General features: G+C 49.4%; 1 pseudogene; it reads left to right on the forward strand.

The window, feature by feature from the left end:
* Nucleotides 1–18,299: 18,299 nt before the first annotated feature.
* Nucleotides 18,300–18,893, forward strand: LOC108528597 (keratin, type II cytoskeletal 8 pseudogene; annotated as a pseudogene).
* The last annotated feature ends 809 nt before the right edge of the window (nt 18,894–19,702 follow it).

A 19,702-nucleotide genomic window follows, 5' to 3' on the forward strand; every position in this document is an offset into this window, starting at 1 on the left:
GCTGTGTGATACATCTAGGTGACCCCAAAGTGTCTGGCCCCCAGTGCCGTGTGTGGTGTTGCCAGGCTGTCTCTTTGGCCTGGCTCTTTTCAACTTATCATTTCCTTGGATGAAGAAATTATGCTCAGGGAAGCTCTAAAAGTGAGAGAGAGAAAGTTGAAGCCGGACGTGGTGGCTCATGCCTGTAATCTCAGCACTTTGGGAGTCCAAAGCGGGAGGATCACCAGAGGTCAGGAGTTTGAGACCAACCTGGCCAACATGGTGAAACCCCCGTCTCTACTAAAAATACAAAAATTAGCCGGGCATGGTGGTGGGCGCCTGCAATCCCAGCTACTAGGGAGGCTGAAGCAGGAGAATCCCTTGAACCTGGGAGGCGGATGTTGCAGTGAGCTGAGAGCCAAGATCCCGCCACTGCACTCCAGCCTGGGCAACAGAGTGAGACCCTGTCTCCAAAAAAAAAAGAGTTGTGAGGGACTAGGAATGTTCTATAGAGTTAAAACAGAAATCCAAAAAAGTCTGTAAAAGGTGGAAGGTTAGCTCAAAACCAAAACATAAAGTGTAACAGAGATGGATGTAAAGTCCATTATTTAGGCTCAAAACTCAGCCACTGGCATTTAAAATTGGAGATTCCCTGTTTGGTTCCAGTTCATATAAACTATTTCATCGACCTCATGCTGAAAATGAGTGACTAGCTTTTCTGGTTTGCTTTAAATATTAGGTGCACCCCCAGCACCGGTTAACTTAGCTGTTCAGTGATTACATCAGTGACCCCAGTTTGTTTGCCTGCTTGCTTGCATGTTTGTTTTGTTTTGTTTTGTTTTGTTTTGAACACATTTCTGTTCTGTTAGCCTTCATTTGTCCTCTTGGCTTTCAGGTTAGTTCCCCTCATGGTCATAAGATAGCTGCTGCAGTTCCAGCCATCACATCTCTGCACAAATTTCTAATAGAAGAACAGGCCAGCCCTTTTTGTATCTCTTTAAAAGAGAGAAAACCTTTCCCAGAAGCCCCTACTGGGCTTCCTCTCTACCTTGTTAGCTAGAATTGTGTCACATGCTCATACACTTGCCTAAATTATCCACTGGGAAGAGAAATGGGCTCACTACAGCTCCTTGGACCAGTTATGAAGGAGGGTGAGCACTTAATTAAAATCAAGTTCTCTAGCCTAGGCAACATACTGAGACGCTGTCTCTACAAAAAAAAAAAAAAAAAAAAAATTAGCCAGGTGTGGTGGCACCTGTCTGTAATCCCAACTACACAGAAGGCTGAGGCAGGAAGATCGCTTGAGCCTGGGAATTCGAGGCTGCAGTGAGCTATGACCATACCACTGCACTCATGCCTGGGTGAGAGTGAGACCCTGTTTCTAAAAACGAAAAATAAATAAAAATACAAATGATTAGGTAACCAAAAGTTCCTGCTCTAAAGGTAATGAACCCTCCATCATTACAAGCATTCAAGTAAGGACTGAATAAAACCTGTCAGAGGTATAAAAGGAGATTCTTGCAATGGGTCAGAGTTGGATGTGACAACCCTGAGGTCCTTTTCCATGTAGTTCACATGTATACACATTTCCACAACAAGGGACCATGGCTCAAGAGCTCATGAAAGGGCTTTGTGGCTAATTAAATACAATGCCCACACCCTGTGACTGCCCCTTAGTTTCACACTGCTTGTCCTTCTCAAAGACCCCATCTTGGTCTCCTCTCCACCACCACATCTCAGCAGCTCAGGCTGTCCCAAGAGACTTGAGTGAAGACACAGGCAAAGACAGAGCAGGGGCTTCCAGGCTGAGCCCAGCCTCCTGCCCAGGTGTGGGCTCTCTGGACCCATCCAGGGATGAAATTAACACCCACAGCAACAGACATCGGTGGAGCCGTTGCTGTGCATGAGGCACAAGGGGCCCAGGGAGAACTGGCCATTTGATTTCCAACTCAGAGCTTGCAGTGAAATTGGAGGGAGGAAGACAGGATACATGATGGAACCAAAAAATCATTCTATTTCCATAAACCACATGTGAAAATCAGCCAGATTTCTTACATATAAGTAGAAAAAGTAGTAATCCAAGATCCACACTCAACAACAGATGAGTGGGGACAGGCAGAGGCACTCTGGGGACACTGAGGAAGGAAAGTGTTGTTAAAAATAATAGAACTGGGTGCTGCAGTTCAGACTGTAATCCCAGCACGTTGGGAGACCGAGGTGGGAGGATTGCTTAAGTCTAGGAGTTCAAGACCAGCCTGGGCAACACAGTGAGACCGTATCCTATTAAAAATAATAATAGTAGCTGACAATAACACAAAAATGGACATTTCCAGATATGATCATATTGTCCTTGTTTGGCCAGTGTCACCAGCAGCTGGGTCCCCATTATGGGGCCTGGGTGCCCAGGGAAGTTAAGAGGAGATAAGCTCCCTCTGTTCCTGTACATCTCTGCCCACCTCACCTCTGATGAGATTGTTCTATCCTTGCTATCTATAAAATAGGACATTATAATGTTTGTTAAAAAAAAAAAAAAAAAAGTAACTCCCAAATTTCTGAGTTTCCTATGTGTTGGGGCTGGGGCTAAGAACTCTATGTATATCATCTAATTTAATTCTCAGTAACACAGATGATCTCTTGATGTCCCTTTAAAGCTTTGGGGGTCACTTTTAGTATTCAGATAAAAATGGTTCCATGCCGTACAGTCTCCAAGATTCCTAAGAATGGCCAGGACCTGGCATTTTCATGATTCCCTCTCATTCTGATTTCCTCTTCTCTCTCAATCCTGTTCTGACTCAGTTTCTGAGTTCATGCAATTTTGGGGTTTTTTTGTTTTGTTTTGTTTTGTTTGTTTGTTTGTTGTCTTCTTGTTGACCTACAGAAGAAGAGATACCAAAACCAGACTTGGGAGACAGGGAGAGTCCAGGAAGGCTTCCTGGAGGAAGTGGCAGATGGGATCTGTCTCATCCTGAATTTTCCCCCAAAATGTTACTAACCTATGGCAGAATCTGTAAGATAATTTTCCTAGAAGTTGGGAGTAACTGGGGAGTAGGAGGGACCTTCTTATAGCCGAACGAGCAACTCGAAATTTAAAAATCAGACCTCTTGCTCTTGCCAGTTCCTGCTGAACCAGTCACATCTTCTGGGTTCTGTCTTCAGCCTCTGCCCTCCAATCCCGTGGTTGACCCCCCTCACCCCTACCGCACTCCCCCATTTCCTGGTTCTCATCGCTTCCTGCTGAAATGGCTTTTGTCTTTGGAGCAGTTCAGCCCCACTCTTTGGTCTTCTCTTCCCAGTTTCACTCTGGTGGTAGAGAGCTTTATCTGATACAATCAGTGGGTCATTTTCCGGAACAAAGATCCCTGTCTCCCTGGCAGCAGTGCATGCCATTCTCTAGAATACAAAAGCAGCTAGAGACACACACTTGACTCACTGCAATGATGAGAAGCAGGGATTGCCATTTACGTAAGAGGAGACTGAGGCATAGAGCAGGTAAGAAGTTTGCTGAGGCTGAGGTCTCAAAGCTGCTACATGGTGACATCTGGATTGGAAATAGGTCTGTGGGCTCCAGAGTATCCCTCTTAACTGTGACATGAACTTTCAAAGAGGTGAGGCTTGAGGAAAGCTTGGAGGGAGGGAACAGACGGACAGAGAAGCCCAAGGCGTGAGGCAGAGTCCAAGACCTGCTGAGCCCATGGGAGTGAGCCGGGGCAAGTGAGGCAGGGAGCCTGGGAGGAAGCCGTCACCGAGGCAGTCAGGAGATAAGCAGGTGGACTGGAAAGCAAATTAGGAGGAAAACCTAAGGGACAGTTGGGTCAAATCAAACAGAAGGACTGAGTATGGGGGCTGACAGAGAAGGAGGAATCAGGAATCCTGTCCAGGTTTCTGACCGGCAACTAGAGAGATGCTTACTGAGATGGTGGCCATGCAGGAAGGCGGGGAAGGGTGTTCAGAACGTGCTCAAGTTCACACATGTGGGGATGGAGGTGCTCTTAAGCTGCTGGCCTGTTGCTCCTGAGACAAGCCCACACTGGAGCGGCCAGCAGCCTACAGATGGTAATTAAAGCCACAGGGAGGATGAGCTCACGCAGGGAGAACGTGTGGAGGGAGGAGGTGAGGACCGGGATCCACTCGAGGAGCACTCACAGCAAAGTGGGAAGGCGACCAGCGAAGGAAAGCTAGCCAAGGTCAAAGCCAAGGCCAAGGCCGCAGGCACCGGTGGGGCTCCGCCTGGGACCTGAGGCTGGACTTTCAAGCAGGCAGCGGCCCACGTGGCCGAATGTCATGGGAGGCAGAAACTTCCTGAGAACAGCAGTTGGGTTTAGAAATGGTAAGGGGGTGATTGGAGAGGGGACTTGGTGACTTTGTAGACCACTGGTGATGCCACTCAGAGGAAAAACACCTGGAAGACTATTTGTAAAAAAAAAAAAAAAAAAAAAAAAAAGTGAATGAGAGAGGAGAACATCAGACAGCAAGGAACGCTAATCCTCTCAAGATATGAGTTGGGGGAGAAAAGATAAGCCGTGATCTGAAGAGACAGCTGGGGCCAAGGGAGAGAGGGTTTTGTTTGTTTTGTTTTAAGTGGGATTGTTGAGCCAGCAGCTGTGAGTGAAGAGGAGAGGTAGAAAGCAGAGGTGAAGATTCAGATGAAGGCAGAGTTCACGGCTCAGGAGCAGAACTCTCCTAAAGGCACGCTCTGTCAAAAACATCCAAATCAATAGAAATCCACTAGGAGATCAGGGCCTGACCAGGAGCCATGGTCTCAGGAGGGTCAGAGCAGGAATGAAAATGGCTCCTAGTGGAAGGAATAGCCAGGGGCTGGGAAAGCAGTTCTCAGGAAATACAGTGGCAGCCTGCATCCTTCTGGGCCACCCATGCCCCCCAGCACAGGGGCCACAGCGAAGCTCTCTGCCCACCTCCTGGAGGCTGCTTGTCTGGTCCTGGCACCACCCACATGGGCTGCCCCTGCTGGTTTAACATGGACCTGGGTTTCTCTCTCCTTATGTTCTCTGGGGCTTACCTGCATGCCTACAACTTCTACCTGAAGTCACCCTGTCCCCTGGCCTGGGTGTGGAGTATCCCAGCTCCTGGTTCCTTGATTCAGAGCAGAAGGTGTCCCAAAGTCCTCACACCCAAAGAAACTGAATTCTTCCTTGAGCCTGCCCTCCCCACAGCCCCTGAAAGGTATCTGCAGACCCGGCTCCTCCAGCCTCTCTTCCACATCCCCAAGCTCAGTGAGTTCCACCAGCGATCCTGTTCCTACACCACGACTACAACAGTGGCCGTGCACTGAGCCCGTGCCACTCACTGATCCATTCCTTTATTGAATACTACTGAAGCACCTACCACATGCTTGGTGCTTTACCGATTGCTGGGATGCAATGGGGAGCAAGTCAGGTTTGTTCCTGCTCTTGTGTGGCTTGAAGCCTTCCATCTGGCATTGTGCTAGACACTGCTTGTGTTATCCTCTTTATTCCTACAGCAGCCCTGTGAGACAAGCATCACTACCTCCATTTTAGAAAAGAAGAAATCAAGGCCCAACGTGATAAGAATTCCACAGTTTATAGAGAGCAGATCCTTAACCCACCATCCCGGGAGGCTCTGCTTCCTGCACACAGGGTTGACTCAACTTCTCTAAGCTCAGGTTCCCCAAGTTCTCTTCTAGAGTGATTCCTCTCCCTTCTTCTCTCCACTGGAGGAGAGGGTGCATTGTTTGAGTCTGGAGACTGAGGTCTGAGGCCCGGCTCCTGGATCGTGACTGGGTAACCTGGAATGGACTATTTATTTCATGGCTCAAAGCCCAAGTCCCCTCCTTGGTAAAATGAGTGAGGATGATCCTCCAGGGCCTGCCCTCCCCAGATAGGCGCTGGGGGGATTACATGAGGTCAGAGATGTGAAAGTGCTTTCAGAGGCACCCACAGGCAAGGGGTTATGCTTATAAAAAACTTTCTCTAAGCGGAAGCCCTGGCATCAGCAAATTACATATTAACGTGTGTTGAGTCACTACACTTCCTGTCCCAAGCTGTTTATACTGGGAGTGCTTCGCTAGCTGTGTAATGAAAGGGTTTTCCACTCCTAAAGGAATTTCAGGTGTCTCCTAGCAGGGAGAGGAAGGAATCAGGGGCCTTCCTTGCACCTCTGAAATCATAGCCCAGAGGGCTGAGACTAGCATTTGCTGAGCATTTAGTATATGCCAGGCACTGGGCTAAGCTCTTTGCACACAATACCTCATTTATTTCTCATAAACCCTTAAGATGAAAATGCTATCCTTACTTCACAGATAAGAAAATGAATGTATCTGGAGCCACAAAGCTTTGAAGTGGTGAATTTAGGACTTAGAGCTAGGCCTGTCTGACTCCAAAACTCATGTTTTTCCCAGGAAGAAAAACCCAGCCCTGCCCCAAATCCCTGCCAAAAGTGACCTCCTCCAACTGCAGCCTCAGCACCGCCACTCTGATGCTCACTGGTGTGCCTCCTGCCCGCCTCTGCACCACACAAGGAGCTCTTTGAGGACAAAGACTCTGTTGAACTCATCTTTGTATTTCCAGCCATCAGCACAGTGCCGGGGCCAGAGACAGCATCAACGAACATTCTGCCGAATGATTGGACGGTCAAAGAATAACTTTTGCTTAAGGACAAAATCGTGACTCTCATGCAAATAATCAAACTATGTCAAAAATTGTATTTAGTTCATTAATTCATGGGGGAACCAGTAAGATATTACAATTGGTTAAAAGAAAATCTCACAGAACCTGAAATATAGCTCTCATAGTCTGCTCCGATCATAGTCGGCTCCACCTGCCGTAAGAAAACACCATAGGCTAGTGGCTTACACAAGGAATATCTATTTCTCACAGTTCTGGAGGCTGGAAGTCCAAGATCAAGGTTCCAGTGTCTGATGGGGGCTCACTTCCTGGCTTGTGTGTCCTCTTGCTGTGGCCTCACACGCCCTTTCCTCATTGTGTTATTACCAGTTTTCTGTAACTTCCAGGGCTGTAAAATAGCTCAAAGACCATGAAAGCCTGAAAATAACCAGAAGAATATGCTAGACAAGACACCCAAGCATCTTTTTGGTCCATTTCAAAGTCTTTCACAATTTTTCCCTATAGAACGCATCAATGAAAACAGTTGTCTGGGATGCCGCTGGGAGTGTCCACTCCCCCATCCATCCCTAGTCCTATCTCTCTCCGGTTGCGCTTTGTCAAGCTTCTTTCATCACCCACTTTCATCAGACAGTGGGTGGTCCCACAGCTTGGCCCTGAAACCTTTCAACTGCCAACCAACCCCACCCACAGTGATACTGACACCCAGACTCGCACTTACAACTGCCTGTGCAGTATCTCCTTTGTCTGGAGTGGAGAAAGAAGGTCGCATTACAATGTCCTAAATGGAGGGGGCCTCTGACTCAGAACAGCCATGCAAGGGCACAGGTGACCTAGGAGGGAGGGCCCTACAGTGCATGTACTCCCTTGCCACTTACATTGGCATTGGCCCATGGAAGATCTTAGCCCAGGAAAGAGGGTGCCTGACACAGTCTTACAGGAAAGGGGCATCCCCAGGCTGCCCAGACCTAAGGGCTCCTTCACCAGCTAGTGGGGCACCATCGAAAAATGTAAGACCTTGTCAGAAACTGCAGCTGACAAGGGGCCAAGGGTGTAAGAGGAAGATCACGCATGAGAAGGAGGTGCCCACTGGAAAATCAATGGAAAGCAAACCCTGAGATGTCTAAATGGCAAGAAGAGTCCAGCTGGCTCATTGGAAAATTCAACCTTGATTTCAGATCCCTTGAAAATCCAACATTTGCTCTCAAAAAACAATTTCTGATGTCTTTCTCTGTCTTCCTTTTGTGAAGGTCAAGTTCTACCTGCAGAATGGTGTTTGTGATGCAGGTCCACAGTGTTTATCTCTGGAATAACAGTGGGCACAAACTGGCCAAGACCGCCATCAGCCGCTGACAGCCTCACATCTCTAGCCTGCACTAGCAACAGCATCTAACTAGTTCGCTGGCCTCCAGTCTCACCCTTTAACCCAACCCACAAGGATACCAGAGTCAATTTTCCAGATACATTTGGCCTTATCATTTTCCTGCGTAAAGTATTTCGTTGGCTTCTGATTGGCTGCCTGTAAGATAAAGGCCTGTGGTGTCCAAGGTGTTCCACAGCTGTCCCCTGCTCACCTCCCAGCCTTGTCTCATCACTCCCTGATCCCTTCTTTGGGGCTCCACCCTCACCAGTTTCTGGGAGTTCTCTGCATGCCCCAGACCATTTCTCCCACCTTTACTCATACCCTTCTTCTGACCAGCTCCTATCCCCTCAGAGATTGGTTCAGGTGTCCTCCCAGCACACACTCTCTCCACTCCAGCATACCTCTGTCAATCACCACATCGCTCCTCTATGTTGACAGGTCTGCTTCCCTTCCACCAGACAGTGGGCTCCTTGAGAGCAAGCATCATTTCCCGTACCACTGACTGCTGTCCTCGCAAAATGCATGTCCCTCTAGAACCTGGGAATGTGACTTTAATTTGGAAATAGGGTCTTTGCAGATACGATCAGGGTTAACATGAGTTCACACTGGATTAGAGTGGACCCTCACTCCAATACAATTGGCATCCTTTTAAGAAGAGGGAAATGTGGACCCAGTGGCACACAGGGGAGAATGCCTTGTGAAGACAGACAGATTGGAGTGAGGCTCTACAAGCCAAGGCATGCCAGGGACTGCCAGAAGCCATCAGAAGCTAGGAGAGAGGTGTGGGACAGATTATTTTCTCGAACCTCAGAGGAAGCATGACTCTGCCATCACCTTGATTCTGCGCTTCCAGCCTTCAGAGCTGCGAGAAAAGAAATGTCTGTTGCTTTAAGCCACGCTGTTTGTGGTAATTTGTTACTGCAACCCTAGGAAATTCATAGAGTTCTTATCAGAGCCCCTAGCCCGGTGCTTGGTAAATGTTGAAAGGGTGAATTAATGGAAGGTCTTACAATACACTGCCTGCCTCACTCCCTGGCCTCAAGTTGTAGCTGAGGAAGGGAGAGAAGACTCGGGACCAGAGTACTCCCTCTGACCAAGGAAGACAGGCTAAGTCAACACATATTTATTACATACTTAGCAAGTGCAAACAGCTATACCCCATGTAGTGAATCAGAAACGACTCCTATCCTGACAAAAATGACCTAACGCCATGGATAATAGTATTAGTCTGTTTTCACACGCTATAAAGAACTAGCTGAGGCTGGATAATTTATAAAGAAAAGAGGCTTAATTGACTCACAGTTCACAGTGGCTGGAGAGGCCTCAGGAAACTTGCAATCATGGCGGAAGGAGAAAGGGAAGCAAGGCACCTTGTTTACAAGGCAGCAGGAGGGAGAATGAACACAGGAGGAACTACCAAACACTTACAAAATCACCAGATCTCGTGAGAACTCACCATTGTGAAAACAGCATGGGGGGAACCACCCTCATGATCCAATTACCTCCACCTTGTCTCTCCCTTGACCTGTAAGAGATTACAGGGATTATAGGAATTGTAATTCAAGATGATATCTGGGTGGGGATACAAAGCCTAACCATATCAATAATGCAGCCATTGTCTGTGGAATGGATTGCCTCTCGAGGAGGTCTGGGTGAGGCTCACCTCAGCATGGGTGACTGGGCAGAGCTGCTGAGGGAGGTGAAGATGTTGAGTTTGCAGAAGAGAGGCTTTTAAGGGGCAAACTCCAAACATGGAACAGACAGTGGAATGAGAGAGACGTGTCCCCTGTGGTTCCAAGGCCAATGTTTAGAATTCACAGGAAAACAGATTTAGGCTCAATCTGAGGATGAGTTTTCTAATAGGAGGGAAACGAAACCAACACTGCTGAGTGCCTGCCCAATGCCAAATAACAGCCCCGCGAGGCAGGTGTTACTCACTAGGCCCAATCCGCAGATTGAAAAACTAAAGACACCTGGCCTAGATTCCGTGGCTGAGGGTGGAGCCAGGATCCAAGCCCAGGGCTGCCTGCCTGCAGGTAAACATACCACCCCCGCTTCCCCAAAGGCCATGTTGAGTATCCCCAGCTGTCCGTGGTGGAATCCAGAGTCAGGACAGGCTAGATGGAGGTGATCCAGAAATGCTCCAACTTCGGGGAAGGAGGGTGGGCTAAATAACATTTAAAATCTCCTTTAAGTCCGAGGGATTCACTGGCCACCGTGGATCACAGGGACGATGCTGCAATCACTTTCCAACACCTCCCCGTCAGCATCACAGGGCCAGAATCCACATGTGCCCTCAGCAGCTGGCCCTGAACGTAGACCAGCTCTCAGACATGGGAGCTTGCCTGCTGCATCATCTTTTTATTTTTTAATTTAATATTTATTTATTTATTTTACTTTTTTGGGAGAGTATCTCACTATGTTGCCCAGGCTGGTCTCGAACTCATGGGATCAAGCCATCCTCCCGCCTCAGCCTCCCAAAGTGCTGGGATTCTAGGCATGAGCCACCATGCCCGGCCTACACCATCTTTTTAGCCCACAGAGAAGAACCTTAAGTGGAGAGTGAGTGGATTTTAGCCAGGCAAGAAGGGACAGTAATGTTTTTGGAATGGCATCTACAAAAGGCCAGTTGTGAGAGAAAAGCATTTTCTGGAAAGGGAAGTGAAAAAGCTTTATCAGTAAAAGGAAGGGAGTAGCAGGAGATAGAGGCAGCAGTAAAGGAAATCAGGTTAGATCTGGAAGAACCTTGCAGGCCAGCTGAAGGGACTGAAACTCATCCTCTACACAAAAAGAAGCCATTGATAACATTCTCATATACAAAATATATAAAGAACTCTAATAACTCAGCAATTAAAAGACCAATCACCGGCCAGGCGCAGTGGCTCACACCTGTAATCCCAGCACTTTAGGAGGCCTACACGGCTGGATTGCTTGAGGCCAGGAGTTCGAAACCAGCCTGGCCAACATGATGTAACTCTGTCTCTACTAAAAGTACAAAAATCAGCCAGGCATGGTGCACGCCTGTAATCCCAGCTACTTGGGAGGCTGAGGGAGGAGAATCACTTGAACCTGGGAGGTGGAGGTTGCAGTGAGCTGAGATTGCACCATGAGAAGGGAGGCTGAAGGGTAGCTTGTCCTCATTGGTCCTGGGCGTTGGTTTCTGTTCGTGGTGCATCTGCCTCTGCAGTAGACTACCTGTGGGTGGACTAATCTGTAGTCTGTTCTCCAGATACGGCCACCCCGTACAGTTGTGCAGATTGTACTCTGTACAGAGGGGCTGCTGAAATGGTGAAAGGAACTGAAATCCAGCCTGTGCTCTCATCAAAAAGCAAAGGCATCTTGTAGAGGCAGCAGCCCTTACCACTCCCCCAGCCCCTCTGACACAGGTCCCACTTCCTAGGCCAAGACTGGGGCAAGGAAACCAAGGCACCCACCGCAGGCACAGAATGTGAGGTATAGCCCCAGAACTCAGCAACTGGGCTGAGTGTGGTGGCTTACACCTGTAATCCCAGCACTTTGGGAGGTTGAGGCAGTGAGACTGCTTGAGCCCAGAAGTTCAAGACCAGCCTGGGCAACATAGCAAGACTCCATCTCTACAAAAATTTTTAAAAATTAGCCACACATGGTGGCACATGCCTATAGTTCCAGCTACTTGGGAGGCTGAGGCAAGAGGATCCCTTGAGCCCAGGAGTTCAAGGCTGCAGTGAGCCATAATCACACCACTGCACTCCAGCCCCAGCGACAGAGCAAAACCCTGTCTCTAAATTAATTAATTAATTTAAAAAAATTTCGTTAAATCAGAGCAATATAGCAAATTTTAGAGGCAGGTTCCAACCCTGCACATGGATGATCCTGTCTCACTCACCTCACTCTAATCTTGGCCCTAGTTCCAATAAAATTTTATTCATAAAACCAGGCAGGCCTGGCATAGTGGCTTACGCCTATAATCCCAGCACTTTGGGAGGCCGAGCTGGATGGATCACAACACAGGGTCAGGAGTTCAAGACCAGCCTGGCCAATATGGTGAAACCCTGTCTCTACTGAAAATACAAAAATTAGCCAGGTGTGGTGGCAGGCGCCTGTAGTCCCAGCTACTGGAGAGGCTGAGGCAGGAGAATCATTTGAATCTGGGAGGCAGAGGTTGTATGCAATGAGCTGAGATCACACCGCTGCACTCCAGCTTGGGCGACCAAGCGAGACTCCATCTCAAAAACCAAAACAAAAACAAAACAAAACAAAACAAAACAAAACAGGCAACAGCTGGGCTGTGGCACACGCCTGTAGTCTCAGCTACTCAGAAGGCTGAGGCAGGAAGATTGCCAAAGTCCTGGAATTCGAGACCAGCCTAGGCAACACTGAGACCTTGTCCCAAAAAATGGATAGATAGATAGATAGATAGATAGATAGATAGATAGATAGATAGACAAAAGAATTAAAATAAAACTAGGCAGAAATCCCATGAACCATACTTTGCCAATTTTTTTTTAAGTATTGCATTAAAATATTATTTATCTTGATTGCTGGGCTGCCCCGCTCCTGCCTGCCCTGACTTGTGCCCCTAGTCCTCATCTCTCAGATTGGAGGCCACTCTGGATTTCCTTGGTACCAGCCACAGGCCAGGAGCCTGAAGGGGTTACGGGGAAAGATCAGCTGCAAGGATCTCAGGCCCTCGCACTGCCTGAAGGCACCTTCTGCTCGGCTTGTCTGTTCCCTGCTGGTGCAGGATATTCTGAGAGTTCCAGAGGGAAGCAAGGCATAAACTGCCTGGGGCTGAGCAGAACCACCTGTGATCTCTGTCACCCCTGGGGTTCTGACCTCTAAGTAAAAGTAGAGGAGGCAGAGGTGGAGACCAGACCCAACAGCTCCTTCCAAACGGTGGTTCTGCCTCTCCTTGGGCTTCCCAATTTCCCAGGAAGCCTTTCCTGCGTGGAAGGGCAACTACCCTCAGGTCTCTGCTCTGTGCTTAACTTTTTTCCCCATTCGTACATCATTTCGTCACTTACTTAACAATCATTGGTCCCTACTATGTGCCAAGCATTTGCTAGATTCTAAAGATACAGAGAAAGCCCCACTACTCTCAGAGCACACAATAAGAGAGACCAACATACACAAATAATTACAGTAATGTTCTGTATATAAAGTGCGAAAAGAAAACCTGTGTATGCACAGGTTTAGCTGGAGCATGGAAAAGGGTATGATTACTTGTCTCTGGGAGCCTCAGAACAAGGGGGGCCCGATTTCTCCAAAGAGACAAGGTGTCAATGGATCTTCCCAGCAGAGAGAAGAGCACACACAAGAATCTGGATGGAGAAGGAGCAATGGAAACAGAAGTGAGAGAACTGATTGAACGACAGAGAGGCATTGTTATAGCTGGGTAGTAGGCAATTGACAGGAGCTTATCTGAGCATAGGGGTAATTGTGCTACCATTTCTATGAGGTTGTTGACAATATTAAATCAGTTATCTAACCCTTAGCACAGTACCTAGCACAAGGTAATCACAATGTTGACTATGACTACTCATTAAAGCGTTGCATGAGAATAAAAGTTTAGTCGCATAGATGGATTTTGCACGTAGGGAAAGGTTGATTCAATCCACAAACATCTGCGACATCCCTAGACCTTCTATAGTTAACTTTCAGAAATTCAATGATCAGTCCTGAGTTTAAACTAAGCCTTCTTGGAATTTAAAGCTAAACTGTTTCTCTCTTAAGCTCTAGCTCTTGCAAATCAAAATCGCTTTGCCCATAGACTATTGTATCTGCATCTGCCTCAGGTTAAAAAAAAAAAAAAAAAAAAAAAATCCATTCAGCAACTCAATTGACTTCTTCGTTCTAGGCTGTAGCCGCCCTCCCCAGAGGCATCGATGTCATTGACTCAGTGGGTGCGGGGCTACCAGGCGATAGGTACACGTAGGTTTACTATTTCAAAAACATGATCCAGCCTCTTATGAAACTGGCAAGATTTAGGGATGAAGCTTGAGTAATGGGGATGAGGGAAGGCTTAGATCCAAGAGGTTTAATTTACAGAAGAGTTTGTCTTTGGGGGGGTCTTTCTTGTTCCTCCCAGGAGGGGATAAAATATTCTGCTAAACTGTTCCACTTGATGGAAATAGGATGCCGTATATTTACTGAGCACCTACTATGTGCCAGACTCTCTTCTCAAAGGGGTTCCTCGAAAAGACTGGGATGATTCTACGTCTATAGATTCTACCTGAGGCATCTATCTCATGGGGTCAGGGGTAGAATTGTCCCAGCTCCTGGAAGGTTAGAGAAAGGTTATTGCGTAGCTCAGAATTTTAGAAAACTGAGTTTCTACTTCTTCCAGGATTCCTAGCACTCAGAATCTGCCCTTTGGAAAACTGATTCTGCTATTTGTATTTTCTATTTCTATTTTCTAGCTTTTAACAGATACAGTTATATTTGAAAATACCAGCCTGTCTTTGGCAGTGCTAAAAGAACTAAAGAAAGGATTTAATTTCCGCATGAGCTGAAGTTAAAAGGGAAAAACCGTCCCTTACCTCTGGAGATGCTGGTCCCCACAGGGATGTGAGACCCCTGAGAGAGAGAAGTCTTGGCTACTGGGGAGGCCTTGAGAGATGGAGAAAGTAGGTTGGGTTTCTGGCTTTCCTGGTTTCTAAAAAAAAAGTTCAGGAAATATCACCCCAAAATATTCAGCTCTGGTATGCTGATTACCTCAAACTGAGAGCAGTTGGGGTACAGTAAATGCGGTCAGGGGTTCTCTCTCTGAACTCCCTGCATCTGCCTAAAGACAGGTCTTCCAAAAATAAGCCAATTGTCATGAATCTCTCCCCAGGAATCCATCAACCAGTGAAGACTGGCTCCTATCACAGGAGAGAGAGGAAACTGGGGTCTAGGGGGCACCCACCCAGGCAGACTTTGTCAGACTGTCACTTATTCTCCCAAAGGCCCATTCATCTTTCCAAACCTCATATACTCTCCCCTCACTTGCCTGCATCCCCCCTTCTCTCTCCTCCATGAAGAATGCATCTCAGCTTCTAGATCTCACTGGGTTTGGGGTATGCACTTTTCCTTCATGTGACGCTCCTATGCACACAAAAAATGTGTCTGCCTTTCCTCTTGTTAATCTGCCTGCTGTCAGTCTATTTCATAGACTCAATTATGGAAGTCTCAGAGGTAGAGGGAGGGGTTTCCCTCCCTGCCAATGGCTCCTGCGTGGATCAGCTGTTGTTCCCTTCCTTCCTTGGGGTATCCACAAGAGCCCCCCCTTGCCCTTGAAATGTCTCCCTTGTCACTTGAGTCAGTCTGGGAGGCTTTCTTTCTATTTCTTGCAAGTCACCATCCCAATGTGTTTCTTTTTATTTTTTAAATTAATTTATTTTGGAGTGGAGGACAGGGTCTTGCTCTCTTGCCCAGGCTGGAGTGCAGTGGCACCATCACAGCTCACTCCAGCCTGGATCTCCTGAGCTCAAGCGATTCTCCCTCTCCAGCCTCCTGAGTGGCTGAGACTACAAGTGTGCACCACCACCCCTGGCTAAATTTTGTACTTTTTTTTTTTAGAGACGGGGCTCTCACTATGTTGCACAGGCTGGTCTTGAACTTCTGGCCTCAGGCAATCCTCCTGACTGGTCAGAAGCTCCAGATGCTTTGGGTCTTCCTCACCACAGGCCCCTTCTTCTGCTCACTGTGTGCCAGGCACTGGAGACAAAAATAAACATATAAATATCCTGCCCCCCGCCCTGCCTGAGGAGCCCCTGGCTGATGAGGTAAATGGGCTGGGGGAGCCTTTCAGGGGATGCCAGTAAGAGTCCCAATTCTGGAATTCCCTCCTCCAAGGCACTGAACTAGGCCCCGTTAAAATTAACTCCACCAATTAAGGGCATCGTTAGGAGACAATGCTGCCTGTCTTCTTCTTTATTTTTAATTACAAAGCCTGGCCTAAATTTGTCAAACCATTTATAATTAGAGCAGAGTTCCTAAGCAAAAGGCCAAGGAAGAGGGGAGGGGAAGAAGGGATGGAGAAGACAGGGGTTCTTGGTCTCCCTCCCCAGGCCTCTCTGGCCTGGTCCAGGCTCATCTACCTCTGGACCGCTGTGACAGGCCACTGCCCCACTAATGGACGGGCTGTCTAGGGAAGCACTCACCATCCCTCCTTCACCTCTCCGTGCATACTCTGATTATAGTCATTAGGGAGTCACCCTGAGCGACGGGAAGACAAGCGAGTGGTACATCGGCAGCCCGGGAGGCCGGAGGTGGCTGGGGGTTGCCGCAGGACTGGCTCAGGCTGGAGAGCAGAGCCTGGAGAAAGTGCAGCAGTGGAGCTCCTCTCCTGCCCTCCCCCTGTGGGGAGGCTTCCGTCGCTCCAAACAGCCCATGGCTGGCACAGCAAGAACAATGGGAGGGTGAGAGTGAGAGGCTCTAGCAAAGTGGATGCCTCTCGGTCCAGCCTCCAGGCCCCCGCCAGCTTCAGGGCACTTTGTAACCACGGCCAGCTCCTGCATTTCTAACCATAGGATGGTTGGAAAGAAGGCTTGGGAGGGAAGAGGCTAAAGAAAATCCTTGTCTCTGCTGGGCAGAGGTCAGACATGGGGCAACCTCTAAACTTGGTGGGAGAGAGCAGGGCCCAGTCTCCTGGGCTCCCACCTCCAGCCTCTGCTCCCACCCAGAGGGATGGGATTCTGCCTTTCGTGGTCCAGGGCATAGACCAGGTGGTGGCCCAGCCCCTACCGTCTCCCGGGGCCACAGGTGGGGAGTGCCTCCTCTTACCACATGTCACCTCTTGCTAGCCAGGACCAGCTTGTAAAGCACGCCCCATCTCTGCCCTCCCATGTCCAAGGTGGGACTAAATTGCTATTCCATTCCACCCCAGCCTGCAGGGGCCAGCGACAATGCTAAGTGCATCCTGAGCCCTGTGCCCGATGGTCAAGAAACTCCCCAACCTTTTGTGTTCTAGGAAAAGGCTCACTGCCAAGAAGTCCCCTTCCCCAAGATTCCTTGCTTAGGTGTGAGAAGGCCAGGCACAGACACTCCTAAGTCCCATCCTTTGTCTCATAACTGATTAGTCAAACCAGCAGCCAATCTAGACAAAATGCCGCCAGCTTGACCTGACTACACTTGAGTCAGGCGTCTCTGCCCTGAACTTTACCCCACCCTCAGCCTGAGCCAGCATGGGAACTCAGGACGCCCTTCTCAACGCCCCCTCCCAGGATGCAGGGGCAAACATTCCTGCATCAACTGCCAGCCAGGCCACCTGCTGGTCCCACTCCCCACACCTGGCTCCTTTTAGCCTTATTTATTAAAAATAATAGACCAAGAAGCAGCTTCTCTGCTCCTTCTGGAATCTCCGCATGGTTCAGCCCACCTGCCTCCACTCCTGCCTCCACCATGTCCACCAGGGTGACTCAGAAGTCCTAGAGGGTACCCACCTCTGGCCCCCAGGCCTTCAGCAGCCGCTCCTACATGAGTGGGCCCAGTGCCTGCATCAGCTCCTCAAGCTTCTCCCGAGTGGGCAGCAGCAGCTTCCGGGGTGGCCTGGGCGGAGGCTGTGGTGGGGCCAGTGGCACGGGAGGCAACACCACTGTCACGGTCAGCCAGAGCGGCTGCGTGAGCCGTTACCTGAGGTGGACCTGCCAACACTCCCAGCGACGCCGTGCGCCACCACAGTTGAAGAGCAGGAGCAGATCAAGATACATATCAACAGTTTTGCCTCCTTCATGAGACAAAAGGTACCGTATCCTGGACCGGCAGGCACACCTGCATGGAGACCAAGTGAGAAGTACGGCAGCAGCAGAAGATGCCTGGGAGCAACACTAAACAACAAATGTTGGAGAGGGCTATATTCAACAACCTTCAGACTCACAGCACAGGAGAGCTTTGGGCAGGAGCGCGGAGCTTGGGGACATAAACATGCCAGGGGCGGCCCGGTGGACTTCAAGAACAAGTGAGGATGAGGTCAATAAGCTTATACAGAGATGGAGGATGAATTTTGCGTCTCATCAAGAAGGACTACTTGGATGAGCTTATACATAGAACAAGAGCAGAGCTGGGATCTTCAACAGGAGGCGCTCGACTCAGAGTGGACAATTCCTTCAGGCAGCTGTATGAAGCTGGGATCCCGGAGCTGCAGTCCCAGACTCTCCGACACATCTCTCGTGGTGCTGCTCCACATGGAAAACAGCCGCTCCCGTGGCCAGTGGACAACCAGCATATCGGGCACTGGAGTCAAGGTGGCAGTTCGATGGCACATCTGCCAAGCGTAGCCACGGCTGAGCGCCCTTCTCGACAGGCGTGGTGACACAAGATAGAGCTCATGAATGTGGGTCTGCAGACGCTGGGGGGCATAGAGGGGGAAGTTTCAATTCGGCTGGTGAGACACGGGAATGACCCTGCGGCCGCACGCGAACAAGACTCGAGATTTCGTCACGAGACTGCACCCGGACATCTGGTGCGCGTCCAGGCTGAGACTACGAGCGCCTCAAAGCCAGATCGGCGTGCGCCGGGAGCGAGGCTTGCGCCAGAGTCAGCAGCGATTGCCCGATGCCGAGCAGCGTGGAGAGCTGTCCGTTAAGGATGCCAACGCCAAGCTGTCTGAGCTGGAGGCCGCCCAGCAGCGGGCCAAGCAGGACATGGCGCGGCGGATGCATGAGTACAAGGAGCTGATGAACATCAAGCTGGCCCTGGACATCGAGATCGCCACCTACAGGAAGCTGCCGGAGGGCGAGGAGAGCCGGCTGGAGTCTGGGATGCAGAACAGGAGTACCCATACAAAGACCTCCAGCAGCTATGCAGGTGGTCCGAGCTCGGCCTTTGGGGGTCTCACAAGCCCCAGCCTCAGCTGCAGCCTGGGTTCCGGCTTTGACTCTGGCGCGGGCTCCAGCTCCTTCAGCAGCACCAGCTCCACCAGGGCCGTGGTTGTGAAGAAGATCAAGACCCGCAATGGGAAGCTGGAGTCCTCTGATGTCCTGCCCAAGTGAACAGCCACGGCAGCCTCTCCCAGCCGGCCCCTCCTGCAGCTGCCACAGAGGCTGCTGTGCTGGGGAGCACAGGGAACAGGAGACCCACCTGAGGCTCAGCCCTAGCCCTCAGTCCACCCGTGGGGGAGTTTACTGCCTGGGGAAGTCCCTTGCCCATGCCTCCAGCTACAAAACAATTCAATTGCTTTTTTTTTTTTTTTTTTTGGTCCAAAATAAACCTCAGCTAGCTCTGCCAAAGAATAATAATAACGATAATAATAATAATAGGCTGGGTGCAGTGGCTCATGCTTGTAATCCCAACACTTTGGGAGGCCAAAGAGAGCAGATCATTTGAGGCCTGGAGTTCAAGATCAGCCTGAGCAATATAGCGAAACCCCATATCTACAAACAAAATACAAACATCAGCCGGGTATGGTGGTGTGCACCTGTAGTCCCAGCTACTCAGAAGGCGGAGACTGAGGCACAAGAATCACTTGAACCTGGGAGGCAGAGGTTACAGTGAGCCAAGATTGTGCCACTGTGCTCCAGCCCGGGTGACAGAGCAAGACCTTGTTTCAAAAACAAACCAACAATAATAAGAATAATAGCCTCCCTGTTTTTTTAAAAGCCTGTTCTGTCTGACATTGAGACACTGTGTTTTCCCTATTGCGGTAACCCGCCTCTCTTACTGCAATTGTCTTCTCACATAGTCTCTGTCACCTAAGTCCTGATTTGCTCTTTGTTTGACACCAGCCAGGAACAAGAACCCTTCCCCACTGAAATCACCTCTCACAGGCTATCTGCCCTCAGTGGCCTCCACTTGGTCCCTT

The sequence above is a fragment of the Rhinopithecus bieti genome, unplaced genomic scaffold (assembly GCF_001698545.2).
Source record: "Rhinopithecus bieti isolate Rb0 unplaced genomic scaffold, ASM169854v2 scaffold_5002, whole genome shotgun sequence".
Classification (NCBI taxonomy): domain Eukaryota; kingdom Metazoa; phylum Chordata; class Mammalia; order Primates; family Cercopithecidae; genus Rhinopithecus; species Rhinopithecus bieti.